Source organism: Mustela nivalis (genome assembly GCF_964662115.1).
Source record: "Mustela nivalis genome assembly, chromosome: 16".
In the NCBI taxonomy this organism is placed as follows: domain Eukaryota; kingdom Metazoa; phylum Chordata; class Mammalia; order Carnivora; family Mustelidae; genus Mustela; species Mustela nivalis.
In genome coordinates this window covers 56,394,928-56,422,800 of record NC_139035.1, presented here as the reverse complement: position 1 = coordinate 56,422,800, position 27,873 = coordinate 56,394,928, and the positions used below count along the sequence as shown (strand labels likewise).

The 27,873-nt window shown below is 40.0% G+C and overlaps 1 long non-coding RNA gene across 1 annotated transcript in view; it reads right to left on the bottom strand.

The window, feature by feature from the left end:
* Positions 1-2,705: 2,705 nt before the first annotated feature.
* LOC309849918 overlaps positions 2,706-27,873 on the bottom strand; it is an 86,583-nt gene continuing 61,415 nt past the window's right edge. The window contains exons 3-4 of the long non-coding RNA XR_014303990.1: positions 27,746-27,803; positions 2,706-2,770 (exon numbers count right to left, since the gene is read on the bottom strand). This is a non-coding gene — a long non-coding RNA (uncharacterized lncRNA). The remainder of the gene's footprint in view (positions 2,771-27,745; positions 27,804-27,873) is intronic.

Here is a 27,873-nt window from a genome sequence, read left to right as displayed (position 1 = left end):
ATCTATAAAGAACCCACCTTACTGACTAGAATGACAAATAATACACATGTAAGATGGGAGTGGTTTTGTTGCTGTAATGCTGCCCTTTTGAACATTTCATAATGGTACAGGACTGTCTCAGTAAATAGATTCTGAGCCACCATGATATTCTTTAGATTAATACTCTTCTGCGGGCTCCACCCTGCTATCCGAGAACTTATCATCCACCCACGCTATCAGTCACTGCATATGTCCTTGCAAGATTATCACATAACAAGAACAAGCTGGGTACATGCTTATCTGTTAGGGATTTTTGGTGGCAAGGAACAGGGACTAAGTCTGTCTAACTCACATAAAGGAAATGTGTGAGAAGGATAGGAAAGAGGACACACACCATAAAAACAAAATCAATGCAGATGAAAATCAGGGCAACACTGAGATTCTTTCTACATGGCTAAAAAAACCACTGCTAATCTTTGCTGGGCACCACTAGTAGGTTGAGATAACTCTAATCATTTTTTTTTTAATTTGTTTTCCTTCTTTCTCCAACCCCCAAGAGAGTCTAATTGAATCCACATGGGTCACATGCTTATCACTAAATGTTCTGATTGACAGTATTACTTAAACAGCTTGCAATGGCAGAGAAATCATTCTTTGAAATCAACTATGGGTGCTCTTACCAGAATAAGAGAGAATGGATGCTGGACAGGAAGCTAACAAATAATCATTACAACTTGGAAAATTTTTCTAACTGAGGGAGTTGACAAACTACTGGAATACAATGGCCAAAAGAAAGACCCAATAGCTCTTTTGGAAATAAAAAACATATACTTTATTTTTTCATTTGCTGAGATAATAACATTTTTTTGGACAGGGATAATGACCAGCTGACCCATTGAGTGCCTTTTTCTGACCCTGTTTCTGAGCTCTTTGAAGCCTTTTCTAGCTATCTCTGCTTGCGTGTAACCCAACTAAACTTCCAGTTGCTTTTTCTTCCTCTGTATCAGGCTGGACTTACCATTCCCCTTCCATTAACCTTTTAGTTCATCTGCTTCTTGTGTCTGTCATCGACTGCAGGAGATGCTGATTATGTTGGGAGCCTCTGGAAAAGGGGATGAGACAGAGAAGCACCAGCAGATAAGGAGACCAACAAGGAAAAGATTAAAAACCTCTCAGCACTAAGTACAGTTAGGTCAGAGTACTGCTGCAAACCTTCGCAGTTGTTGGCTTTGGACAGAGGGAGGATGAATCAGTTTAGATAACTCAGGAATGGGCTTGAACCTTTGCCCAGACCTCAGAATGAACCACTGAAAAAACCTCCGAGTTTTCCCAAATTAAGACATTGAGAAAAACATTGAAAGTGAGTTTTCCTTTCTCGCCCATCCCCGAATCCCAAGGGAACAGTTGGGACCACAAGGCAATTTATTAATAATAATGGATTAGATTTTCAGTACAAATTCCCCTCTGGCCATTTTGATGTGTCAGAAATGCTTTATAAATGTTAAGTACTACACTTAATCTCCTGAAAGGGGGAGGGAGAAGAGGTTTGCCAGCTGTAAATGTTAGTGATTTCATTTGGTTAAGAGTTTGCTATTCAGTTTTAGGATGTGTTTCCCCAGAAAGTCAACCAGTCGTCATTAATTTGTTGGGTGCCCATTATTTGCCAAGCATTGCACTTGGTACTGGGGACTCAAGGCAACGGGTATAAACCAGAGTGCTGGTCTCCTACAGCTTCTAGAGAATTTAAACACCAGGCTGATTGGATGTGCAAATGCCCCTCGATCCATTTACTCACACATCTAGCCACTGGGTATAATACGGTCACTTTCCCCCCCTTCATATTTGTGGTCCAATAGGGAGGACCGGGCAGTGGGGAGATTTAAAAATCTGAATAGTTGTTTTTTTATATTTAACTCATTTATGAGCCAACTTTCCTTTCCCTTCAATGCCAGGGACATCATTATTATTCTTGTACCACTCTTAGAAGCAGTGTGACTTGAGAGGATGACCCAGTCACCTTTTGCCTCCATTTGACTTGAGAACCAGCACACTGCATTTACCCGTCTTGACCTACCTTCACAGAACTAAAAGAGTTTTGAACGATATCTGAAGGAGCTTGTGAAAGTTCCAGACCCCAGATGATGGCTTTTGGCAGTCGGTCGTTACACCTCTCATTTCCTAGTCCAAATGTTGGATGCAAACAACTATCTGTTGTTCGGATCGTATCCAACTGCTCACATTCTTCCGGACGCTACTCAGACACTGTCCCTATCACCACCTCTCTCATCTCATTCAAAAGGGGAAACGTCTCTATAAACTGCTACCAAATGTGAGGAAGCTCACATTCCTAGCTTAAGAAGCTATTTGCTGTTATCTTATTTATATACTTAGGAAATTATGCCTTGTGGCAAGAGAGGGATTTTTAGAAGTGACTGAGTCAGTCTTTGACTCTGTGAAGGATTATAGGTAGGTCCTTCCAGAAGGTTTTTTGTTGTTGTTGTTTAAAAAAAAAAAAAAAAAAAAGAAGTCTATGAATTTGTAAAACTCTATCAGAGTTGGTCTTGTGGGCTCCTCATCCAGATCTTACCTGCTTGAGAAAGCTGCCAAAAAGGCCAAAGACAAAGCCACTGCTTGATTTGATTCCATTGTCTAAGTTTTATTTAAGGAATATTTGTTGAAGTCATTATCCATTTAACTTCCTGATTTGTTGAACACCATCTGTGTCTCACTCACTCTGCGATGACTCCAGATAGACAGAGAAGATCTTCTTTGCCCTCTTAGGACTTAGGGTCTGGTGGAAAATATAAAGATATAGAAATATACCTGATGATAGAATATAAATGTAACTATATCAATATGCACAACGGATAGCAGTGGTCTAAGAGGATGATTAACTAATGTCTATTAGGGGAAAAAAGTAAATTATAGGAAACCTCTCAAAAGAGATGTTGGCCAAGACAGAAACTTCATCTGAGACTTTGACAGCAGAATTAATAAGAAGACCGAGACCCTCAGCTACTAGAGGTGCCCCTGCTGTCCCTTGCCACATGACCCTCTCCACAAGATGGCAGTTGGCTTCTTTAAGGCCAACTGGAGAAAATTTGCTACTCTTTTTTTCATCTCTGACATTTAGACATTTTGTTAAAGGTCTCCCCTGATTAGATGAAGCCCACCCAGGAAAATCTCCCCTTCCGTTAACTTTCCATTAATAGTCAGCTGATTAAGGACTCTGGTTGCAGCTATAAAATCCCTTAATCTTAGCCATATAAAATATTCTAATTGCAGGAATAATATTCCACCATAATCACAGGTCCTAGCACACTTAAGGGCAAGGGACTATAAAAAGGTGTGGTTCCTTGCAATCATCTTGGCATTCTACTCTGGTGAACAACAGGCAAAAACGCATTACAAACTGATACCACAAAGCCATGTGAACCTCATGATTCCTTTCTTGTGTTGCTGCAAGAGTTTCCTGCCTTTAACTCACCAATTCCCAATTTTTCTTCCTTCTCCACAACTTTCTCCCTTCTCCGTTGTCATCACTCCATTCTGATATCTTCTCTCCTAGCACAGCTTTTTTTGTTAAGCATGGATCTGCTCAAGTGAGTGTCTGCTTACAACTCTTATTTATTTATTTGTTTGTTTATTTTTAACTTTTTTAAAGATTTATTTATTTGTTTGAGAGAGAGAGAGAGAGAGCATGCATGTGCAAAGGGAAGAGGGGCAAACGGAGAGGGAGAGAGAGTCTCAGGTAGATTGCCTGCTGAGTGCAGAACCTTATGTGAGGCTGGATCTCACAACCTTGAGATCATGACCTGAGCCAGGTACTCCAGCTTATAACTCTTTAATTATTTCATCTGATCTCCAAATTCCCAAGCCTGGCATTCATGGATGGGCCTTCCAGCCTTGAGTTCACCTTTATTCCTATGAGAGTTGGTTTTATGTGGCAATTTCAGTGGGTTATAACAGTCAAATATTTTTCTGAATGTTTTTATGAGGGATGTTTTTTACTGAGATTTATTGGGGATTTTTAATTTTTTTAAGATTTTATTTATTTATTTGACAGAAAGTGCACACAAGAGAGAGAGAGAACAAAGGAGGGAAAGGGAGAAGCAGGCTCCCCGTGGAGCCAAGAGCCTGATAAGGGGTTCGATCCAGGGACCTTGAGATCATGACTTGAGCTGAAGGCAGATGCTTAATAAACTGAGCCACCCAGGCACCCATATGGGTTTTTTTTTAAACCACTTTATTTATTTATTTTTAAAGATTTTATTTATTTATTTGACAGACAGAGATCGCAAGTAGGCAGAGAGGCAGGCAGAGAGAGAGGAGGAAGCAGGCTCTCTGCAGAGCAGAGAGCCCGATGCGGGCCTCGATCCCAGGACCCCGGGATCATGACCTGAGCTGAAGGCAGAGGCTTTAACCCACTGAGCCACCCAGGTGCCCCAAAACCACTTTATTAAAGTATAATTGGCATATAAAAAGCTATACATGTTTAAAAAATAGAAACTAATGTGTTTGGAGGTAAGTATACATGTATGAAACCATCACCACAATCTATAAATATATTCATCACTTCCAGAAGTTTCCTCCCACCCTCTTTACTTGCTTTATTTTTGTGACAAGAGCACTTAACATAAGATAAACCCTCAGCAAAACATTAGGTGTACAGTACAAAATGGCTAATAATGGGCAGTATGCTTTCCCATCTCTAGGACTTATTCACCTCATACAACTGAAATTTAGTGACCTTTGACTAATAACTCACTATTTACTCCTCTGCCAGTTGCTGGCAACCATCATTCTACTCTTTCCTTCTATGAGTTTGACTACCTATGTAAGTGATATTTTATAATTTTTGTCCTCTGTATCTGGTTTATTTTACTAAGTAAACTTTACATTTAAATCAGTGGGCTTGGGGCACCTGGGTGGCTCAGTGGGTTAAGCCACTGCCTTCGGCTCAGGTCATGATCTCAGGGTCCTGGGATCAAGTCCCGCATTGGGCACTCTGCTCAGCAGGGAGCCTGCTTCCTCCTCTCTCTCTCTCTGCCTGCCTCTCTGCCTACTTGTGATCTCTGTCTGTCAAATAAATAAATAAAATCTTAAAATAAATAAATAAATCAATCAGTGGGCTTTAGGGCACCTGGGTAGCTCAGTCAGTTAAGTGTCTTAATTCCAGCTTAGGTCATGATTTCAGGGTCCTGAGATCAAGCCCTGTGTTGGGCTCTGCACTGGGTATGGAGCCTACTTAAGATTCTCTCTCTTCCTCTCCTTCTCCCTGTCCCCTTTGCTCTTCTTCCCAGCTCACACATGGTCTCTTAATTAATTAACTAATTAATGGACTTCAATTGCTCTCCATAATGTAGGTGGGTCTGATCCAACCATTGGAAGGTCTGAAGAGAAGGAAACACTGATCTCCCCTCATTTGCATTCAGAGAGATTCCTTGCCTATTCAGAGAGATTGGATGGCCTATGGAAGAGAAGCACACTAAAGTAAGAGATTATTGGAATCATCAAGGAGAAAAATAATGAGGACATGAAATCTAAGAGTGGCCATGCAAATTAACAGAAGGGACACATGTGAGAAAGACTTAGGAAGATTTTGTGTCATACTAGATGAGATGGAAAGAGAGAGAGAAGTAAAAAATAATCTCAAAGTTTTTGACTTAAAACTCTATGTAACTAGTGCCACAGAGTGAGAGAGAAGACAGGAGGAAAACCATATTTGAAAAGAAAGATAATGAGTTTGGATTGATAATGTTGTCTGAGGTAGACATCTAAGTCCAGTTGAATATTATGGTGGCCGTCAGCATCCATTTCCACCCCTTCTAGTTGGTCTTCATATACTTTAGAAGCTACAGTACTAGAAGTAACATTGCCCATGTGCACTTGCACCCTTCAGGTTAGCTATAGGTTTGTTTCCACCAGTGTGTTGCAGGGACATAAAATTTGGCATGCAGGGGTGAAGCCAGGGGCATGTTCTTGCTACCTGAGTTGATTTCTGCTGGCAAGCCCATCCTGGAGATTTGGGTACTTTCTGCAGCAAGGGTCCAGGGTGCAGGCCCTAACCTCACGTCTTTTAAGAGGCCATTGATGTGGTGATCAATGGTCAGGGTTCCAGTGACCAGTTTCATGCTTATCAAGAGCAAGTTGTGGGAGTGATAGTGGTAATTTCTCACATTTTATGATGCTAAGGAATCTTACCACTTGATGGTAAGTCTCACCGCTCCAAAGTTATTGTTTACTAATTATGTCGTTTCATTTCTTTTAAACAAAGAAGTTAGAATGTTTGCCAACTATTAAGGCAAAACATAAGCATTCTAAAAGTTTTAACTAACCTTTCTTCAATCAATGTGAGATTTTAGGAAAGGTGGGAGGTGCTATTGACTTCTTGTGGCTCCTGCTTTCTGTCCTGCAAAATTCCTGACACAAGGAACTAATAAGGGCCCAGGAATTAGCTTGGAAAGTGGAGACAAGAAATACAATAGAACTAATAAAATATAATAGCTCATAAAGCTATTCTGTTGCAGAAGAGGTGGTTGAGAACATGCACCAGAACCTCTGTCTTCTGATGTTAAGTCTAATGGTCCTTTCACTATATGACTACTTTTCAGCAAAGTTTTTGTTTTATTTTGTTTTGTTTTGTTTTAGATACTACAAAAGTATCTGTCACTCTCCTTTCTGAATTTCTAATCAATGGAGTGCAAGACAAAGATGTTTTGTTCTTTAGGGAAGTCTATCCTTGAGAGAGCCAGATTCTCTCTGGCTCTCTTGATGTTCTAAAGCACCATCAAGAATATCAGATTTTTCATTCTTCTACATATAGCTGTCCAGCTTTCCCAGCACCATTTATTGAAGAGACTGTCTTTTTTCCACTGTATATTTTTTCCTGTTTTGTCGAAGATTAATTAACCATAGAGTTGAGGGTCCATATCTGGGCTCTCTACTCTGTTCCACTGGTCTATGTGTCTGTTTTTATGCCAGTACCATGCTGTCTTGGTGATCACAGCTTTGTAATAAAGCTTGAAATCGGGTAACGTGATGCCCCCAGCTTTATTTTTGTTTTTCAACATTTCCTTAGTGATTCGGGGTCTCTTCTGATTCCATACAAATTTTTGGATTATTTGCTCCAGCTCTTTGAAGAATACGAGTGGAATTTTGATCGGAATGGCATTAAAAGTATGGAAAGAACCAAGATGCCCTTCAAAGGATGAAGGGATAAGAAATGTGGTCTATATACACTTTGGAGTATTATGCCTCCATCAGAAAGGATGAATATCCAACTTTTGTAGCAGCATGGACGGGACTGGAAGAGATTATGCTGAGTGAAATAAGTCAATGGTTTTACTTATTTGTGGAGCATAACAAATATCATGGAGGACAAGGGGTGTTAGACAGGAGAAGGGAGTTGGGGTAAATTGGAAGGGGAGGTGAATCATGAGAGACTATGGACTCTGAAAAACAATGTGAGGGGTTTGAAGTGGCAGGGGTGTGGGAGGTTGGGGTACCAGGTGGTGGGTATTATAGAGTGCACGGATTGCATGGAGCACTGGGTGTGGTGAAAAAATAATGAATGCTGTTTTTCTGAAAATAAATTAATTAATTTTAAAAAAAGAATATCATATGTTTGGGGGCACCTGGGTGGCTCAGTGGGTTAAAGCCTCTGCCTTCAGCTCAGATCATGATCTCAGGGTTTTGGGATAAAGCCCTGCATTGGGCTCTCTGCTCAGCAGGGAGTCGGCTTCCTTCTCTCTCTCTCTCTCTCTCTGCCTGCCTCTCTACCTACTTGTGATCTCTCTCTGTCAAATAAATAAATGAAATCTTAAAAAAAAAAGTCAGATGTTTTGATGTAGGATTTAGAAAATAGACTTCCCCAAGTTCACCTCACTAAATGTGTTCATGTTAACACTCTCTTCTGCTTGTTGACAACTTGGGTTCCTATTTGCCAAGATATCTGCAAACAGCCTGGATCTTTGGCTAGAGGATCAGTTTAAACTAGAGAGCCCTGGGCTGTTTAGAAAGATGAATGCAGTTGGCTAGCTTGGAGTTATACTGGGTAGTATGGGTCCAGCCTAAGGGTGAGGAGATTGTTCAGCTCACATGCTGAATGTGCTCAAAGCATCTGCGCCTCAGTTTTCAATGCTTCTTTGTCTGAGTTGTCCAGGTATAATAACCTGCCTTTGGCGCCACTGGTGATACGCAAAGCCTGTCCTAGAGGAAGGGACCCTGCATGGGAAGGAAGAGGGGTAGGCTGCACATAATGCCTTCTGGGAAAGAAAAGAGAGCCCCAGGAGCTGGAGAAGTTCTCTCTCTACCTCATAGAAACTACTAACACTTTGAATTGGGGATAAATCAATGCAAATTTTATTTTGTGAAACTAAGCAAAACTGTGTTGCCTTTTCTCTGTTACAAACTGAGAAATGAATACAAATTTCAATTAGAAAATAAATAGCTGCATGATCAGAATCCTTTCTTTTGTATATGCTAAAAATCAGACAGATGTCTCCAACATAGGTGTTATAGGGGAAAGTCCTATGGGCATCGTTGGAACCTACTATCAATATTAACTCTATCTACTGTAAAAAATAAGTCCCCATTGGTTTCTCGTCCTGTTCTTTGCTCAGTAGTTGGGAGGCATATCCTATATCTACATTAGGCAATAATTCCTTAATGAACTGAGAAGCATCAAACCGGGTCATGCTTCCATATATGGTTGCCAAAACAATGTTGCCTCTACTCTAAGTACCTATCTTCAGTATTTTTAGTAGACACTTCAAGATGGTGGGAAATTAACTTACTATCCTCACTCTGCAAACTTGTGTTTCCTCCCTCTTAAGAAAAGAAAGAAAAAAAAAAGAGGCACAGAATCTATATTCAGAAAACTATAAAGTACTCATGAAAGAAATTGAGGAAGACACAAAGAAATGGAAAAATGTTCCATGCTCCTGGATTGGAAGAATAAATATTGTGAAAATGTCTATGCTACCTAAAGCAATCTACACATTTAATGCAATTCCTATCAAAGTACCATCCATCTTTTTCAAAGAAATGGAACAAATAATTCTAAAATTTATATGGAACCAGAAAAGATCTCGTATAGCCAAAGGGATATTGAAAAAGAAAGCCAACGTTGGTGGCATCACAATTCCAGACTTCAAGCTCTATTACAAAGCTGTCATCATTAAGACAGCATGGTACTGGCACAAAAGCAGACACATAGATCAATGGAACAGAATAGAGAGCCCAGAAATAAACCCTCAACTCTATGGTCAACTAATCTTCAACAAAGCAGGAAAGAATGTCCAATGGAAAAAAGACAGCCTCTTCAATAAATGGTGTTGGGAAAATTGGACAGCCACATGCAGAAAAATGAAATTGGACCATTTCCTTATACCACACACAAAAATAGACTCAAAATGGATGAAGGACCTCAATGTGAGAAAGGAATCCATCAAAATCCTTGAGGAGAACACAGGCAGCAACCTCTTCGACCTCAGCCGCAGCAACATCTTCCTAGGAACATCACCAAAGGCAAGGGAAGCAAGGGCAAAAATGAACTATTGGGATTTCATCAAGATCAAAAGCTTTTGCACAGCAAAGGAAACAGTTAACAAAATCAAAAGACAACTGACAGAATGGGAGAAGATATTTGCAAACGACATACCAGATAAAGGACTAGTGTCCAAAATCTATAAAGAACTTAGCAAACTCAACACCCAAAGAACAAATAATCCAATCAAGAAATGCAGAGGACATGAACAGACATTTCTGCAAAGAAGACATCCAGATGGCCAACAGACACATGAAAAAGTGCTCCATATCACTTGGCATCAGGGAAATACAAATCAAAACCACAATGAGATATCACCTCACACCAGTCAGAATGGCTAAAATCGACAAGTCGGGAAATGACAGATGCTGGCGAGGATGCGGAGAAAGGGGAACCCTCCTACACTGTTGGTGGGAATGCAAGCTGGTGCAACCACTCTGGAAAACAGCATGGAGGTCCCTCAAAATGTTGAAAATAGAACTGCCCTATGACCCAGCAATTGCACTACTTGGTATTTACCCTAAAGATACAAACGTAGTGATCCGAAGGGGCACGTGCACCCGAATGTTTATAGCAGCAATGTCCACAATAGCCAAACTATGGAAAGAACCTAGATGTCCATCAACAGATGAATGGATCAAGAAGATGTGGTATATATACACAATGGAATACTATGCAGCCATCAAAAGAAATGAAATCTTGCCATTTGCGACAACATGGATGGAACTAGAGCGTATCATGCTTAGCGAAATAAGTCAAGCAGAGAAAGACAACTATCATATGATCTCCCTGATATGAGGAAGTGGTGATGCAACATGGGGGCTTAAGTGGGTAGGAGAAGAATCAATGAAACAAGATGAGATTGGGAGGGAGACAAACCATAAGTGACTCTTAATCTCACAAAACAAACTGAGGGTTGCTGGGGGGAGGGATGTTGGGAGAAGGGGGATGGGGTTGTGGACATTGGGGAGGGTATGTGCTTTGGTGAGTGCTGTGAAGTGTGTAAACCTGGCGATTCACAGACCTGTACCCCTGGGGATAAAAATATATGTTTATAAAAAATAAAAAATTTAAAAAACAAACAAACAAACAAATAAATAAATAAATAAAAAGAAAAGAAAAAGAAAAATGACCCTTGTTTGACACTGATTCCTCACACTCACCACCTTCCATTCACTAACTGCCAAATCGATATAAGCTTCTTAGACTCTCTAACTGGCCATGTTTCTTCAATGTCCCCGTAACGTAGTTCATTTGCTCATCTTTTCTCACTTTAATTTTGCAACCAGCTCCTAACTGGTCTCCTTTTAAGCTTATCCACTTCTGACACATTCTTTAATTGCTATCAGATGAAGGTTTTTACAACAAATCTGTCAGTTCTGTCCTTGAAATTGTTCAATGAATTTTCATTGTCCTGTTAATAAGTCTTAATTTCCCAGCTTGGCATTGGTACATCCCTGCCTTCTTCTGTAGCTTCATTTATCACTGCTTATTCCTGGCTTATACACAGTACAGTCCTTCTCTTTCTTTCTCTCTCATGTCCCTTTGTTCTTTGAAACGTATGAGTCAACATATCATCACTGGGAGAATCTTCCACAGTCCACCAAAACTAAATTAGGAAACCTGCTTATGTATTTCCAAAGCACTGTTTACCTCTCTGATAACATTTTTTTTTTAAGATTTCATTTTTATTTATTTGACAGACAGAGATTACAAACTGGCAGAGAGGCAGGCAGAGAGAGAAGAAGGGAAGCAGGCTCCCCTCAGAGCAGATAGCCCAATGCTGGGCTCTATCCCAGGACCCTGAGATCGTGACCTGAGCCAAAGGCAGAGGCTTTAACCCACTGAGCCACCCAGGCGCCCCTATGATAACATTTTAAAAATATTATTGGAAATCTATATTTCTCCCACAATATTGTAAGTTACTTGAAGGCAGAGGAAAGGTCTTATGTGTATAATAATCTCTAAAACAGAATAGTGAGCTTGGCACGAAGTATATACTCAATCTCATGTTAGTTCAATGAACAAATAAATATACTTTAGGCCAGTAGCCTGTGGCCATATCCTGGACAGGCAGACAGGTATTTGACAGAATAAGCCATGATAGACAGATTGCCCATTTTTTTGTTGACAAATAATTCATATAATTTTTTAAAAATTGACACTTGGTGTGCCAGGGGGGCTCAGTGGGTTAAGCCTCTGCCTTTGGCTCAGGTCACGATCTCAGGGTCCTGGGATAGAGCCCAGCATCCAACTCTTTGCTCAGCAGGGACCCTGCTTCCCCCTCCCTCTCTCTCTCTGACAAATAAATAAATAAAATCTTAAAAAAATATATTTAAAAAAAATTGACATTTAAGAAGCAGAGAATTGAGCTAATCCATTGTTCTCAAAGTACAGTCTATAGGTCCCTGAAATGTACTGAGACTTTTTAGAGGGCCTGCAAGTTCAATTGTTTCATAGTAGTACAGAGACAGAGGTTATCAAAGCTCTTGGTCCATAGCACCCTTACCATCTTGATAATTTTCCACAGCATTTCTAGACCCAAAGAAATACTTAGCAGTCTGTTTATTAAGTAATTAAGTTGAAAGAACTTAATAAATATTTATGTCCTAAAACCTTAGTAACTATTTGAAAAAATAATGCAAATTAATGGCGTATTTTTATTTCATTCTTTTTTTTTTTTTTTTTTTAAGATGTATTTATTTATTTGAGAGGGGTAGAGGGACAGGGAGAGAGGATCTCAGGCAGACTCCTGCTGAGCACAGAGCCTGACCCAGGGCTTAATGCACTGACCATGAGATCATGACCTTACTCAAAATCAAGAGTCAGACTCTTACCGGACTGAGCAATCCGGGTGCCCCTTATACTATTCAGATTTTCTATAGCTATATCTCTACTCCTTTACCTATCATTTAAATCTGAAGTGGTTATTTTTAAACTCCCAACTAAAATTATTTACTCTTTTAAAATTTTCACTGTGATTCTGATAGGTGTTGCTTTATATATTTTGAGGCTACGTATATGGTCCGTAGTCATTATAACCGCATTATTTTTAGTTTTATGTAGTTTCTATTTGTCCTTTGTTATTTTTTCATCTTAATTTTTTTCTGATATTAAAATTGTTGTCTGGCTTAAATATTTTCAGTGCTTTAATTTCTTAATTTTTTCTGATGGTAACATTTCAAATATTTTAATTTTCTCTTGGTTACTCCAAATATATTAAAATAATTATGATTATTTTATATTCTTTCTTACTTTATATTCTTTCTTTCTTATATTCTTCCTTAAAGTTATATATATTTATATCTTCCCCCTAAAGAAGTAACTTAGCACAATATGTCACATACTTCAGTTCCCTTCACCTAGAATTTCAATTTTGAATTATTGTAAACATTAAATTTTACTAACTATACTAATAGTTTTGTCCCTTTTCTTGTGGTAACTCCCTGGACGTTTTTTACTTTTTTTCATCAAACTACTTTCTCCAAAGTGTCCTTAAAAAGGATCTTTGTTCAAGAAACTCTCCGATTTTATCTATGTTTGAGAAGCTCTGTATTTCGGGTCTGCATTTAAAATAGACTTTTCTGGACATATAATTATAGTTTTGAATTATTTTTCTTAAGCATTTTGAAATAGATTTTATTTTCTTACCTCAAATGTTGTAAAGGAAAGTCTGTAAATCAGTGAAAGTCTGCAGTCTGATCTGATTCTTGTTCCTATATGACCTTATTTTTATTCAGCAAGTTTTAATTTTTTCTTATTTTGTGTATTTCCCCTTACTACAAGCTCTGATACCACTGATCTTTTTACTGACTCCATAGCTTTGCTTTTTCTAGAATGTCAAATAGTTGGAGTCATACAGTACATAGCTTTTTCAAATTGGCTTTTTCACTTAGTAATATGCATTTAAAGTTCCCCATGTCTTTTCATGGCTTGATAACTCACTTGTTTTTAGCACTGAATAATACTCCACTGTCTGGATATACCACATTTATTTATCAATTCACTTACTGAAAAACATCTTGGTTCCTTCCAAGTTTTGGTAATTACTCAAATAGTTCTCTTTTAAAACTTTTTGTCCCTATTCAAATTATTCTATCCTTCCATATCTTTTTGAATGTAGTTATTATTAGTTTTCTATCTAATACATTCATTCTGGCCCTCCAGAAGATGATTCAAAGTATTACTTTTCTTTTATAGCAGGTAACTCCTAAGATCTCTTTCTACCAAGAGCTCATATTTCTCTGGCAGCATCAACTACCCTGGTTACCTGGATACCCAATGAGACAAACTAAGCCCTAAGCCCTGACTTCTGCCTCTTCTGAAACATTTAATGGGGGCAGGGAGAGTTGCCTTCGAATGGAGAACAGTGGTATTAAATCAGGCCCATTGCCCATCTTCCCAACCAGTAAAACCTGCCCCTCCATAAAACATGCTGTTCCTTCACCCTTAGTACCAATCTTATCTAAGAGTTCTATTCCTTGACTGTGACAGCTGAGTCCATGAAATAAGGAGGGTGGGGGAGGAGAAATGTTGTGGCTAATCTTCTTACAGCCATTAGTTCCCTGTCTCACACATGCTGCTTTCCAGCCTGGGCAGGCCTGACATGGTGCTTTGCTGTGATGGTGGAATGGACAATGGTCCTGTCAGGGCAAGGCTGTAGTGAGCTCAGAGCGCGGTCACTCGTTTTCTCTGGACCACTGTTCTCTCCCATTTCAAAATCCATTCCTCTTCTCCCGTTCTAGGAGGTTCTCAAAATCATGGGATTATTTTCTCAGTTTGATCAACTTCACCTCTTTCTCACACTTTTTGGCATATTCAGGATTGGATGTGAGGAAGGGGAGAAACCTCTTGACAGGAAAAGGAAGTCTCTGTAACACTTTTAGATGAGCAGCTTAGAAATATCAGAAATTGGGTGCCTGCGTGGCTCAGTCAGTTAAGGGTCTGTCTTTGGCTCAGGTCGTGATCCTGGGTTCCTGGGATTGAGCCCTGTGTGGGGCTTTCTGCTCCGCAGGGAGTCTGCTTCTCCCTCTCCCTCTGCCTGCATTTCCCCTGCTTGAGCTCATTCTCTCTCTGTCAAATAAATAAAATAAAATCTTTAACAATAACAACAACAACAACAAAAAAAGATAGTGACACTTTATTTCAAAACCCACAATATTTTCCTTTTCAGAGGACAGAATGTGAATGTCTTCCTCCTCTCTGGATAACTGAGGGCCAAAGAGTTCGAATTTAAATCCAGGTCTTTCCACATTCAAGTGTACGCTCTTGCCAGCACTCTCTCCCAGTGCTTCTTCCTTTTGAATATCTTAGGCCAAAGTGCCTTTTCATGGAAACTTATTAGGATTCTCTTCGTGGTTAGGAGATCTAGCAGTGAAAGCTGTTTTCCTGGTTTTCTCAGTCTCTGAAAGAGGATTTACTCTGTGGACAAAATGTATGCAGCTGTCAGAGCTGTGCGCCCTGGAAGAGGCCAACAATTTTACAGTTCAAGACCAGATGTGGTCGAATGTGTTGACAAAAAGTAGGGTCACAAGGTCAAGTGCCAATTTTCCAGATCAATTTTTAAACTGTCTCTGCTGATTATGGCAATGGAAGTATCCATACATTTCTTGGAGAAGGTATTGATCAGGGAACAGAAGCTAACATAATTCATCCCAGCTTAGAAAAATCGTTCACAAGGTATTCTGCTTGATTCATCGTTTCTTTTTTTTTTTTTTTCCCCTGCATATTTGAAAACATTTTGGAGGGGAACTGTGGGAATCCTCTTCCCCAGAACACTGGCAGATATTTCTTAATTCCATTAATAGGAGCTTGGTGCCAGGTCAAAATGCTTTGTTGAATATTATCCTAGCTGGTGCCTTTATTTCTAGCAGTCCATTGGCTCAGTGTTTTGTACCCAATTTTCTACAGACATGTTTCAAGGTAAGGAGTAATTATTTTTTTTCTTTCCCCTGGCTGTTATCCGGGAAGTTCTGAACTCAGAGTAGCTACCGAGTGGTGCTGTCCTCCATGAAAGAATAGAAGGAGGTAGGTTTTAGCTTCTTTTTTCAGAGTCTTAGCAAAGAGCTGTGGTTCTGGAGGCTTTCCCATGTTCATTCTTTTCAAAATGAGGAATCCTGAAATTCAGCCTTTTATAGTATAAAATTACTCACATTCCAGCTTTCTTTCCAGAAAATGGACGGGGCAGGATATATTTTGCATTGCTAACTAGACAAAAGCAATTGTTTCCTCCAAATCTCGAGTCCACATTGTTGTCTATGTACCGTCCAATGACCTCTCGTGGTTTTCATCGGCACTGGGGACACCTAGAATGGTACTGAAAAACTGGACTCACTACACCTGGAAACTCTGTGAGTGAGACCCGAGTTGGCTCTCAGGTGGCAGAATCAAGCCCATTAAATGTGGATTCTTTCTACTTCCTTTGTAGCAGAAAATTTCCCAGGGAAAAACTGACTGTATAAGTAATGGCCATTGAGAAATTCTCGATCTCATATGGAGGCCAGTGGTGCTCTTGGTTCATTATTTTATTCCATTTAGGACCAACACCAGCCTGTTCACTTGGACAAGAGATGCAAAATAACTGTTAAGTTTTAAATATAGAATTGTACCTCTTCTTCAATATCTTTCTGCTTATTTTGTTGAGAATGTTTTCTCATGGAAGCTAGTCCTTTAAGAGCAAACACGAATGTGTAATGAACATGAATATTAGTTCTGATCTTGTGTTTGAAGCCTTATGTTGGTACCACTGGCATGAAGGGCCTGAGTTATTGGATGTACAAGGGTAGTGTGCACGGTAGAGGGGATTTGTGATTGACCTAGCATTAAGCCTCCCCTCTTCCTTGGGAAAATATTTCCTGTTAGACAACCTACCATGCTTCCCTCCAAGTGTAAAAGGCTTGGGCACAGATGGATAATTAGACCTATGTTGAGAAAAATACACAGTGAAACTATCAAATGGACTTCAGGGAGGGGCCGTACAACTGGGAGACTGGGAAGGGAACTATTGTGATCATCGAAGCCAGAAGTACTATAGAAACAGAAAAGAAGAGGAAGCTCCTGGCCATATTTCAGTGACCAGCCTGACTTGTGGGCCCATTTGGTTTCACATTTATTTTAAGTTCCTCTCAAAAAACAAAAAACAAAAAAACAAAAAAACAACAGAATTGTAGGCTCTCCAGCTGCATGAAACCTGAAGGAATCATCTGATGATATAAAGGCCTCACCATAAGCTGAGAAAATATCAAGTTGCTCAAATGAGAATAAGTGGTTAAAAGCAGCATCACATGAGTTATAAGATTTTTTTTTCAAATTCTTTTTGTGTGTGTATGTAAGTTCTGTGTTGACAGCATAACATTTTGGTTGATTCATGGCCCTGTTTTAAGGTAGAGTAGATAAAGTATATATAAAGTTGAGATACATCATCTTGTCTGGCCTCCTGCCTTTAGACAGGCAAAATATTATTATTCCCATGAAGTCATTGAGGTTGAAGAGGCCAACTAACCTGTCACCAGGTAATCAGCACAGGGGAGAGGGTGACTGGAGCGCCATTCTTCAGACCCCTGTTTTTCCCATTATTCCACTGATAGCAGGCCAGGAAGATGATAGTTCTGGGGCAGCTGGGACACAGCTTAGCTACATGAACAAGGTCACAGGAGAAATTATGTGGATGGAAATTTCCCAGATGAGTCTGGGAATGATGTGGACCTCAATAAGCATTTTTATTCTGAAGCCTTTATCATATTTAGTTTGACTGTTTAAAGTCTATTGGATGATTCTATCTGATAGGAAAACATCTCCTCTCTCAACATGGAATAGTCACTATTCCCACCAGTTTTCTAAAATAGACTCAGATTCCAACTTAAAGAACTATGTTCAGCTTTTTTCAGTAACCCAAAGTTGACATTTAATTGTGCCTAGGGATTCAGCAGCCCGAATGTACCTACTGGAATGATCCCTAGAAATCCAGGTGTTGCATATTAATATCATGATAACCATTACTGTTAGGACTTCATGCAGCATTTTTATTTCTTGTAGCTAATCTTTAAAAAAAAATAGTTTCATTCTTTGAGGTCCTTACCTAAATGAAACATTTGCTTTTGCATTTCAGTGTTGTTAGAAACACTGTGGTTGGAACAGAGCACAGTAGCCCATCTTTGGGGGCTCCTTCCAGGCTCCCTTTGAAGTCACTAGGAACATTGTACAGAACATGGACACTGTTGCTGTGGAAAGGAGTAGATAAAGATCAACATGGTTAAACTAGGATAGAAATATCTTTGATTTTCCATTTATATTCAAACTCTCAGAGAATCCTGGAGGAATAGCCCAGAGGCAAGTGTCTGGCCTCTAAGGAACGGAGCACTTATTGCCCTGGTGAAAGGATCACCCATCCACTGGGGGTGTCCATGGTGGCTGAATGAATAAAAGAAAAGATAAAGGGTTATCAGTTGGGTCCTGGCCCTAGTTGAGTGGGATATCAACCAAGGGGGGTTTTATTTTTCCTTTATGTTTAACTACCTGTTTCTTTTCTTCTCTGTTAGGAGGTGAGGTAGAGCACAGTTAACCCAGGCCTGCACTGTGGGTATGTCTGCCAGGGGCAGCACTGGCTTTCCACTCTGGATGTATGCCATTTTCCTGAGGCCCCAAAGAGCCAGTCAGTGCTGTTTGTGCTTCTTCCAGGTGGTGCTAAGAAATGTCTCCTTGACACTCCAGAAAGGCTTCTTTTTGGTGGGTCATGCTAATCCTGGGGATAATACAGAATTTACAAAAGGAATCAACACGTTGGACCAGATTCCAATATGAGACAACACAGTTAGATATAATCCGGCCTAACCTTAACAGAATGTTACATCATCATTAACTTGGGAATTTGTTGTTTACATGTTTAGACTTAATCGTATTTTAACCCCATCGAATTGGCCACACACAGGAAAAGCTTTCAATCACTTCCCTTCAAGCATAGTTTGCAAGAAGAGCTCTGCTCGGTGCCAGCTTTGCCTTTCAGCCCTTGTGCCTTATAGTGATTACTACATCTTTCCCAAGTTCTGACCTTAGCCGTGGTAGAGACTCTGCCAAAATCCCACAGAGCTGCAGTCCCACAGGCATCTTGCTGAGATCCTGTAAAGTCATACCACTGGCATAGCTAGAGAATGGACCACGCCCAGGAAAAGAGCAGAGCCAGAGAGCTCCACGATGCCCATTATCCCTTCTCATCAAAAACGATGTGAAATCAAGAACTCTCAAAGAGGAGGGGAGGAGAGGGAAGAACAGCTTGAAGAGGAAATGCTCTGTTCATCCTTTAATGTCCCATCTTGCATCATCTCTTGGAAGCCTTATCCGCCCCTCCCTGACCCCCACCCTGTTTGCTGTTACACAGTTTTATGATTTCCTGTGTTATTGAACTTACTATTCCGTATGATGCTCACATGTCTTTCTCCTCCACTAGACTTTCAACTTCTTGAAGGCAGTGATAATGCTGCTTAATCCCATCAGCTACTATTTGTTCAGCTGCCACTACATAACAGGCATTTTTCCAGACACTGCAGACCTAATAGTGACCAAGGCAGAGAAGATCCTGTTCTGATGGAACTTATTTCTGGCTAGACAAACTTATAGACATTTTTCTAAAAACTTTTATGTTCCCAGATTATATTTATATACACGTGTATATATGTGTACTTAATATAAATATACACATATAGGTATGTATAAGTATATGCATGTATATATACATATATAAAATATATATTTTTATTATTATTATTATTATTTATTTATTTTAATTTTTTATTTTTTTATAAACATATATTTTTATCCCCAGGGGTACAGGTCTGTGAATCACCAGGTTTACACACTTCACAGCACTCACCAAAGCACATACCCTCCCCAATGTCCATAATCCCACCCCCTTCTCCCAAATATATATTTTTTTAAATAAGCAAAAGGATCTATAACTTTGAGGTGCATGAAGGATGATGTGCCTTTAAAATGTGGATTAAGTGATCCCATTTTTTCCTGTATTACTCCAAAAGTATTATGGTCTTCACACCCATATGCTGACTATTGAAGGACTCACCAAGGAGTGCTGTGGGGTTTAAGTCAACCTGCAGGCCTGGCTGTGGCTTCCATCCATCACCCTGACCAGCAGGTATATCAGGGAGGGCACCCCACCCCCCATGAGCAGTGGCATGAGGAAACTTTTTCAGGGGACTTTATGTGCTCTGGGGGAGTGTATTCTTTTCCCTCAGGAGTCATGATTTGTAGGGAGTTGTAGGCAGTAAACTGAACTAGAATATTTCATAATGTAATCAAATGAAATCTGTTTTGTTTGTTTTCCACTACCTTTTGAAATTTTATATTATCTATGTAAATAGATTTACCTATAGAACAAATTTCTAGTCATGCTTAGATCCTAAAGTCACTTTAAGTTACAAATGCAGTTCCATGTTAGAAATTGCAGTGTTGAGTCCAAGATGTTAATGAAAACTCTGAACTTGATTTAAAGTAAAATATTCTCTCATTTCTTGACATAGGCCTGCTTCAAACTGGGAGGCAGTGAGGGAGAGGGATGGGGAGGATTGGCATGCTTGACTTTTTCCTGTATTTCTCTACATTAAGCTTCTAACTATCCACTTCTCAATCTTGTTAACTCATTCCTGACCCTTTTGGGATCCTCCTGGGTGGAGAAGGAGGATCAGTAAAGAGTGAAGAAAACTCTTTCTTAAGACATTGTTTTACCAAGCTGGCTTCATGCCATCTGGGTAGCAAATGTTTAAAACCATCCCTCCCTCCACACTGTTAAACTGTTAAAAACCATGGGTTCTTTAGATGTTGCTGGTACTGGAGACATTTCCTGCAGTTCCCCTGACGCATTTAGATAGATTTCTTGTGAGTCTTTCCTTCTGCAGAGAATACATCATTCACTTCCAGTTTCAAGTTTTTGAGGTTCCCTCCACCCTTCCAGTAAGGCCCAGAATGGCCTTACTGGGCAGGACCCAGACTGAGCCCACACTGGCTCTTCTAGCACCTGGCATCTCAATAGTCTCTCAGAAACCCTCACACATCTCCTGTCTCAAGAAACTCTGGGTGGGATAGGCTGTTCCAAAGGCAATGTCCCTATGTGGAGCTTGTGACAGCTTTAGCTTGTTCAGTTGTGACTCAGACATCAGCTGTCTCCATCTTCTAGTTTTGAGGTATCCCATCGATAAATCCTCAGTAGGCTTGGGGTGGGAGAGGTAGCCCTCAGGAAAAGCTCCTGGAATGGCTCTCTGGCCATTTCTTTGCAAATTCTGCATGGGATGATCTGGCTTGGGAATTTCACCTTTATTTTACCTTGGTGGCTCACTGGAAACATTAATGTAAAATATTTTCCAGATAATATGGGGCCTTGAGATATCAGGGTCACTGTGGAGAGATCCTACCTGGGAAGACAGAAGCCAAGTGACTCAGAGAGAGGGGCAAAGACTTGACACTTTCTGGAGCCCTGGATTTAGAACTTGACATTGTGAACTAGGAGCTAGAACTACCTCTACCACTTCTCCTCTGACCATCCTTTTTAGCCTCTGCTGGTTTGCATTTGGTTTCTGTTACTTGCGGATGGAAAGAGTCCTTGCTAATGCCTCCAGTTGCTTTTCATGTTAAGCTCTGACCAGGCAAATTAGACCCATCCATTGCCCCTGAAGTTATCCCACGCTTTTCTCTTGTCACTACTTTGTTGTAGCCTTTTCTTCTCAGGGAATACTCCCTCCTTTCGCCCACCCTGCCCTCAATCACTCTTGTAGCAGAAAAGCAAAATCCACATGCCCCTGCCTGCACCTCTGGGGGGCACACACGTGCACACACAGGGTGACCTGACTGCTTGTTTCCTCATCAAAGGAAACTATGTCCATAGTTTTCCATGGACATGTGTGCTTACCGTCTTTCATAGTAAAGGAGACAGGGCCTGGCCCATGGCTACCCGGGGAGCAACTATACTTCCCAACCCTCTGGAGTTGGTTTGGTCTCAGGACTGACTTCTCACCCACAGAACTAGAGAGAAGTGGTCCGCGTCACTCCCGGTCAGCACCACAGGCAGTCATATTCTCTTCTACTCTGTTCCATTTTCCTGTAGGCTTTAACCACCGGAAGTGTGGCGCCCCCAAATAGGACGGCGGGTCGAGTATTTCCTGTCTCTGAGATGAGCAGGGAAGTTGGATGGGGAATATGTGATATAAACGATAAGATGTTGCCAATTGTTGGCCATGCTGCAGCTCTCCTTGGGTTTCTTCAAATCTAGACCCTGGGCAGCCTTTGTGAGGGATGTTTTGAGAAACTAAGGATAGAAGTGATGTGGGGCAGACAGAGATGGAAAAAAAATGGCTTGAGAAGATGAGACACAGAGAAGAGACTGAGAGTTGTAGGAAGGTGTCCAGAAGAAAGCTCAGCCCCTGAAGACCTCTGAGGTACACTGAGGAGGGCACCAGGCTCTCCACAGTGGAAGATGGAAATGCAAGCCAGTTCTCTTCAGGAACTAAAGAATAACTGCAGCCAGCTGGAAGATGCCAGAAGGCACTTGGGTTATGTCCTGCTCTTTTGTTCATATCCTCTGTCTGTCAAGATCCAATTCAAATGTCATTTCCTCCACAAACTCATCTCCACCCCGGGGTCAGCATAAGGGGGCATGCTTTGGGAGCATTCTGCAAAGTTCCGTGGACAGAAGCCCTGGTCTCTAGTGGGATCTCATAAGGGGCCCCAAGTAGAAAATATGACATTCATCTTTGCACCATTATAAATTCAAAATATAATTTTATGAAAAGAGTATTTCACTGAGAACAGGTTGGTTTTCAAAGTGCCATCGTGGCCTACCCTCCGAAGGCCATGGATCAAGCTCAGATTCTTTTTATTATTTCCTGCAAGGGGAAATTCGTTCCTGTACCCAGGGGCATGACAAGTGCCTCCTCTCTGAGGGGGTCAGCAGCCTTTATTGATGTCTGAAAGGTGGTCCTCCATTCCAAGATGACATCCTATATATGTCAAATTACAAAATTGCTTTTCTTTTCTTTTTTCTTTTTTTTTTTTTTCTCTTTCAGGAAAGAGCTCCCAATTTCACCTTCCTTAGTAGTGGAATGAGGGGCTGAAAAACAGCAGTTGCTGATGAAATCCCAACTTCCAAATACATTCCACAGCTTATTTGTGGAGGGAAATGTTCTTTACCTTTTGAACTTTCAGAGAGTTGGCCAAAGCACGCGGGTAAGCTTTTTTCTTTCTTTCTTTCTTACTTTTTTTTTTTTTCTTTTTAATTAAACAGGAAAAAATATCACACCCTGGCTTGGCTGGTTTCCAAAAGTAGGGCTTTCACAGCTATTCCTGAAGGATCACTTGGCAGATGTGAGGCTAGGTGATGGGAACAAGGACCCAGCACAGCGACTGTGAGGGCAACACCGTCCACGTCCATCCTAGAAACCAGCCACAGCCAGGGTTTCTTTCTGGAAGGGGATCCCAAGTTGAAGCAGAAATGATTCGTTTTTCTGTGTATCATAACCTTGCACCTTATTGCCTATAAATCAAAGCTGTTTGAAAATTTACCACATCCTTTTTCTGTCCAGGCCTGTGACATGGCTTCCTTTCATCCAGCAGATAGATGCCTGTGGTTTCAGAGCCCTGGGATGTTCCACTCCGTGTGGTTAGTTAATGACCTGGGTGTCTACTGAGGTTTATGACCACGGGTTGTTGCAGAGCTCTACCTGACTCCTTTCTTCTCCTAGAGAAGATGAGAACATTGTGACCGTATTAGTCATGCTGGGACTTCCTCTTCTTCTTCTTCTTCTTTTTTTTTTTTTTTTAATACACAGGAAATATTCCTCTCCAAGAGCACATAATTTGGCCAATAACAGCTTCCTAGGCTCAGAGCAACTCCTCATTCTATCATGTGTTCTCCAAGATAAAGTTTGTAGTAGCACTTTTAGCAGCTGAAATGTCACCAAATTGCATAAACTCAAGGCAAGTTTGGGCATTCAGTCGAACTGCAAATATTGATGGAGTGGAGTTCACTGGAGTCAGTAAGACGAATTGTATGGTTCATCTTTCATCCTCAGGATTTACCACGATTCACACAAAGTTGCACAGACTTTATTTTGTTCGTAAAGGGGCATTTCAATAATGAATTGTGGAGAGCAGAGCAGACAGTACTGCTCCTCTGATATGAAAGTGTTGGCAATGAGCGCACCAACAGAGGTGGACGTGAGATCCATGCGGCTGGTATTTGGGGCTGAAGTTTAACCTCTTGGCCCTGGAACCTCCAGCTGGAAAAGCCAGGCTCCCAGTGCTAATAAGTTTGTAAGCAAGACCATTCCAGTCCTCATAATCAATTTTTTGTCATGTGAAAATGGACTGTAGCCTATCAGACAGGAAATTCAACTCTGAGGCTGTCTGAATTATATAGTACTTATAGTACTTCTAGTACTAAATGATTCAATCAAGTGTTGCTTGAAGGTATTCCTAGATATGATGAATACAAGCAGCTGACTTTATATAAAGGAGATTCCTGGATAATCTGTGTGGATCTGGTCCAATATTCGAATGGTCTTAATAACAAAATGCAGATTTCGTTCTGGAAGAAGAAAGTCTACGTTTGGACCAGAGCATCAGTTCCTGCCTAAGAGTTTCTACCCTGCCCTTCCTGACAGCCTACCTTCAGATTGTGGATTTGTCCAGATAGCCTCACAATCACAAAAAAAACTAATTCCTTGCTCTCTCTCTCTCTCTCTCTATATATATATATATGTCATATATGTGTGTGTATACATATAATTAACATATATTCATATATAATTGATAGTAATGTATCCTAGTACATATCATTAATCTTATTAATGTATATAATTAGGAATATTTACATGCATATATCTATTCATATTATCTCCTACTAGTTCTGTTACTTTGCTATTGATACATCATCTTATCATTGACCTAGAAGTAACAAACAGCCAGCTTGATGATTTTTTTTTTCACTGAATCAAGTGTCAGTGCCCAAAGATAGCATGTAAGATTAGCAGTAACCTTCAGAATATGTCTATACCCTGACTACATAAAATTTCCTACCTGTTCTCAACACAGAAGCCAAAGCTATCCTACAACAACATGGGTTAGATGATCTCCCTCCACTGTTTAAAACCTTGACTGATAGTCAATGTCAAGGTCTTTATGTCAGCCTACACACCTAAAAGATCTGAGCTCTGATTCCTTGAACCATGTCACTTGCCTTTACCCTCCTATTCTCATGCTGTAGCCATGCTGGGTTTTTCTGTCCCTCTCAGATGTTATTCAGAGCTAAGACATTATTCCCTGGTTTGATTATCCTTTCTACATAGCACCTATAACCACTTAAAATATTCCATATTTACTTACTGCTATGTCCAAAATCTATCTTTGCTTATACTACCTAAGAGCAGGGAGTGCTTCTATTTTGTTCACTGCTATGTATCTCTAGTGTACACATAAGTTAGACAATCTGTTAATATCTGTTGAATGAATGAATGAGCTTAAGAGTGATGAAGTCAGACAGATATGTGAGTTGGTGTTACTTGAAAAAAAAAACAATCGATTCATCAAATTTTAATTTTCTGAAATGCATTTTTCCCCCCATGTAGATACTATTTCAAAGGGAACTGATGTAATAAAACACTGAAAATCTTCTTTATTCTGAATATTTCTGCAGTGGTGGCCATGTTGGTCACTTCTTCCATGTTGAGATCCTCTCCTCTCTTAACTTCATGATTCTGCGCTGCTCATCTATCAAGATCCATCTTTAGTTACCTTTTCTGTGAATTCTTCCCTAATTGCCTTAACAGAAGTTATCTTGGCATCTCCTGAAATCCTCAAAACACGTCAACTCTGATCATGGGATATAGGGCATTAGTTGTCTGCCTTCTGCAACTACATCTCTATGTGCCAATGAATTCTGGGGTATTGGAACCATGCATTACACTTCCATGATTCCCTGCATTCACCAGCATTGTGCCTCACAAAGGCAGATTTCCAGTTCCAATTTGTTGGAGAAATGAATGAGTAGGTATCGTTAGTCACATGTCTCGTTAATGAAATGAAAGAAGAGGAGGAAAAGGAACCGAGTTATTGAGAAACAGAGGAGAGCAAAGAGAAAGAAATTCTCCACAGTCTGACACACTCAGACTCATCTTCAGAGCATGGTAGCTCATGACCTCATGCACCAAGGAAAGAACACAGCAAGGAATGAGGTCCAATGACTTGTCTGATAAGTAGGGTTTCCATTTGAAGAAGGTTTCCTCCTTCTATCTCTGCAATATGGTAAGTGAAATTGGAAAAAGGAAACCAAACTTGCTTTTATTTGTCTTATTCATATTTATTTCCACCTTCTATTGAATATTTATCAGTGTATAGTCTGTCTCTCCTATTAGAATAGAAAGCATACGGAAGTGAAGACTTAGTCTTTATTCACCACAAACTCCACGCTGCCCAGAACAATATCTAGGACAGGCAGACGCTTAGTAAGTATTTGTTGAACGAAAGAATGAAATAGTTCAATCAAAATGGCTAGTAGTATCCATTTCTATCATATCATGTTCATTTGTTTTCTCAAAAAAGTCAATATTCTCCTTTATAAGTCTGGTTGGACATAATGGCTCATATGTGTATGAAGACAAATGCAATGTCCTGCATATTTTCAGCCCTTGTTATAGTGACCAAATGTTCCTACAAATTTGAAAAGGGTTTTATTTTTTTTATTTTTAGAAAGCAGTTAACAAAAGAACTTTCAGCCAAGTTCTAGAGATGCATGGTAGTGATGGTTGTACTTAATGCCACTGAGTTATATACTTAATAACGGGTAGAGTGGCAAACTTCGTTATGTACATTTTACTCCAATTAAAAGGTAAATGATGAAAAGATGAATTTACAAAATTAAGGCTACTAATATCATGAGTAGCTAGAAGGTCAGTCAATACAACTTTCTCATCGAGGTGAGCAAGAAACAGAGGATGGTTCTCCATACTGGAACTCCTATGCCTTTCCCCATTTAGACCCCAATCTGAAAAGCTGGAGAATGATTTAAATTTTCAAAAATAACTAGATAAGTTGACAGTTATAGTTCCCACATTGTAAGCATCTATTTTCCAAAGACTCTTGAACAGAGAGTTGTGCTTCATATTATGTTCAATAAAATGAGTACATACTAGACTTCAGGACAGCCCATAATTTTATACTGAATGCTGCCATCTAAGAGAATCTCAGCATTCTTCCACCATTATTTATTAGTTCCTACATTTATTGCTTTTTCAAAGCTTGGAAATACAAGTGAAATTTAAAACAGCTTAATTAAACTTCAGATGTGTAGTTCTGATAAGCCTGGCACAGAGCCATAACATTCCAAGATTCTCAAATAGCATAATCTAATTAATTTTTTTCTAGAACATAGAGATCATAAACACAGTGATCTGAAACACTTAGTGTCCTGCCAGCTGGCATCTTCTCGTTTCCAGTCCCCCACACTATAATTTTGCTTCCATTTGTGAGAAACTGTGGATTTCTCCCCTTTAGTAGATTGTATTAAGTTACATGCTATTCAGTTGAGGTATTTTTTAATGAACTAATTACATGTTAGTTAATAATAGAACATTGCATCAACAGTCAACTGTCAAAGATCACTTTTAGAGAAATTACTTGAGTTTTGCAGTAGGAATGTCTGGGAAAAGCCTGACCTGTGAAAATAGTATGATTACCCAGCACCGATTATTGAATTATAAATGAATGTTTGTGTATTGGGTATCAGTATTCTTAGCAATAACAATGACAACAATAAATCTATAAAACACAAACTTTAATGTTTCCTACTAAAATAATGTTTTCCATTTGTCCATGCCTAATTTTATCAGCATACAATAATTAAGACAGTGAGGCATATTGGGTAGGCCCATCACTAAAATCCAGTCGAAAGTCCTGGCTCTGAAGGTGGTAGAGGCTTCTATGTGAATATAGAACCTTCTACAATGTTCAGCCAAAGTTAGCTCCTCATCCTCCCACATCTAATTTTGGATCTGATGGATAGCCATTCCTCACTCTACACAGACCATTGATGGTTTTGTTGACACTGACCATCTTCCCTTTAGGGCAGCAGGATGTGCCGATTTCTAGCTGTGCTGGTTCTGGACCTGTTCCTCCTTGGATCTAGTACTCATTTCCCTGTGATCTGCTTTGCAGGGGACTTACCTCACTGTGCAGGGTTTCCCGGGCTCCCATGTCCACTGGGTTCCACTTGGATTCAGCCCTTTAAAAAGACTACATGTTGGAGATGGAGGGTGCAAGGAAGTGAGGAGAAGTCCAGGACACCCCTCTCT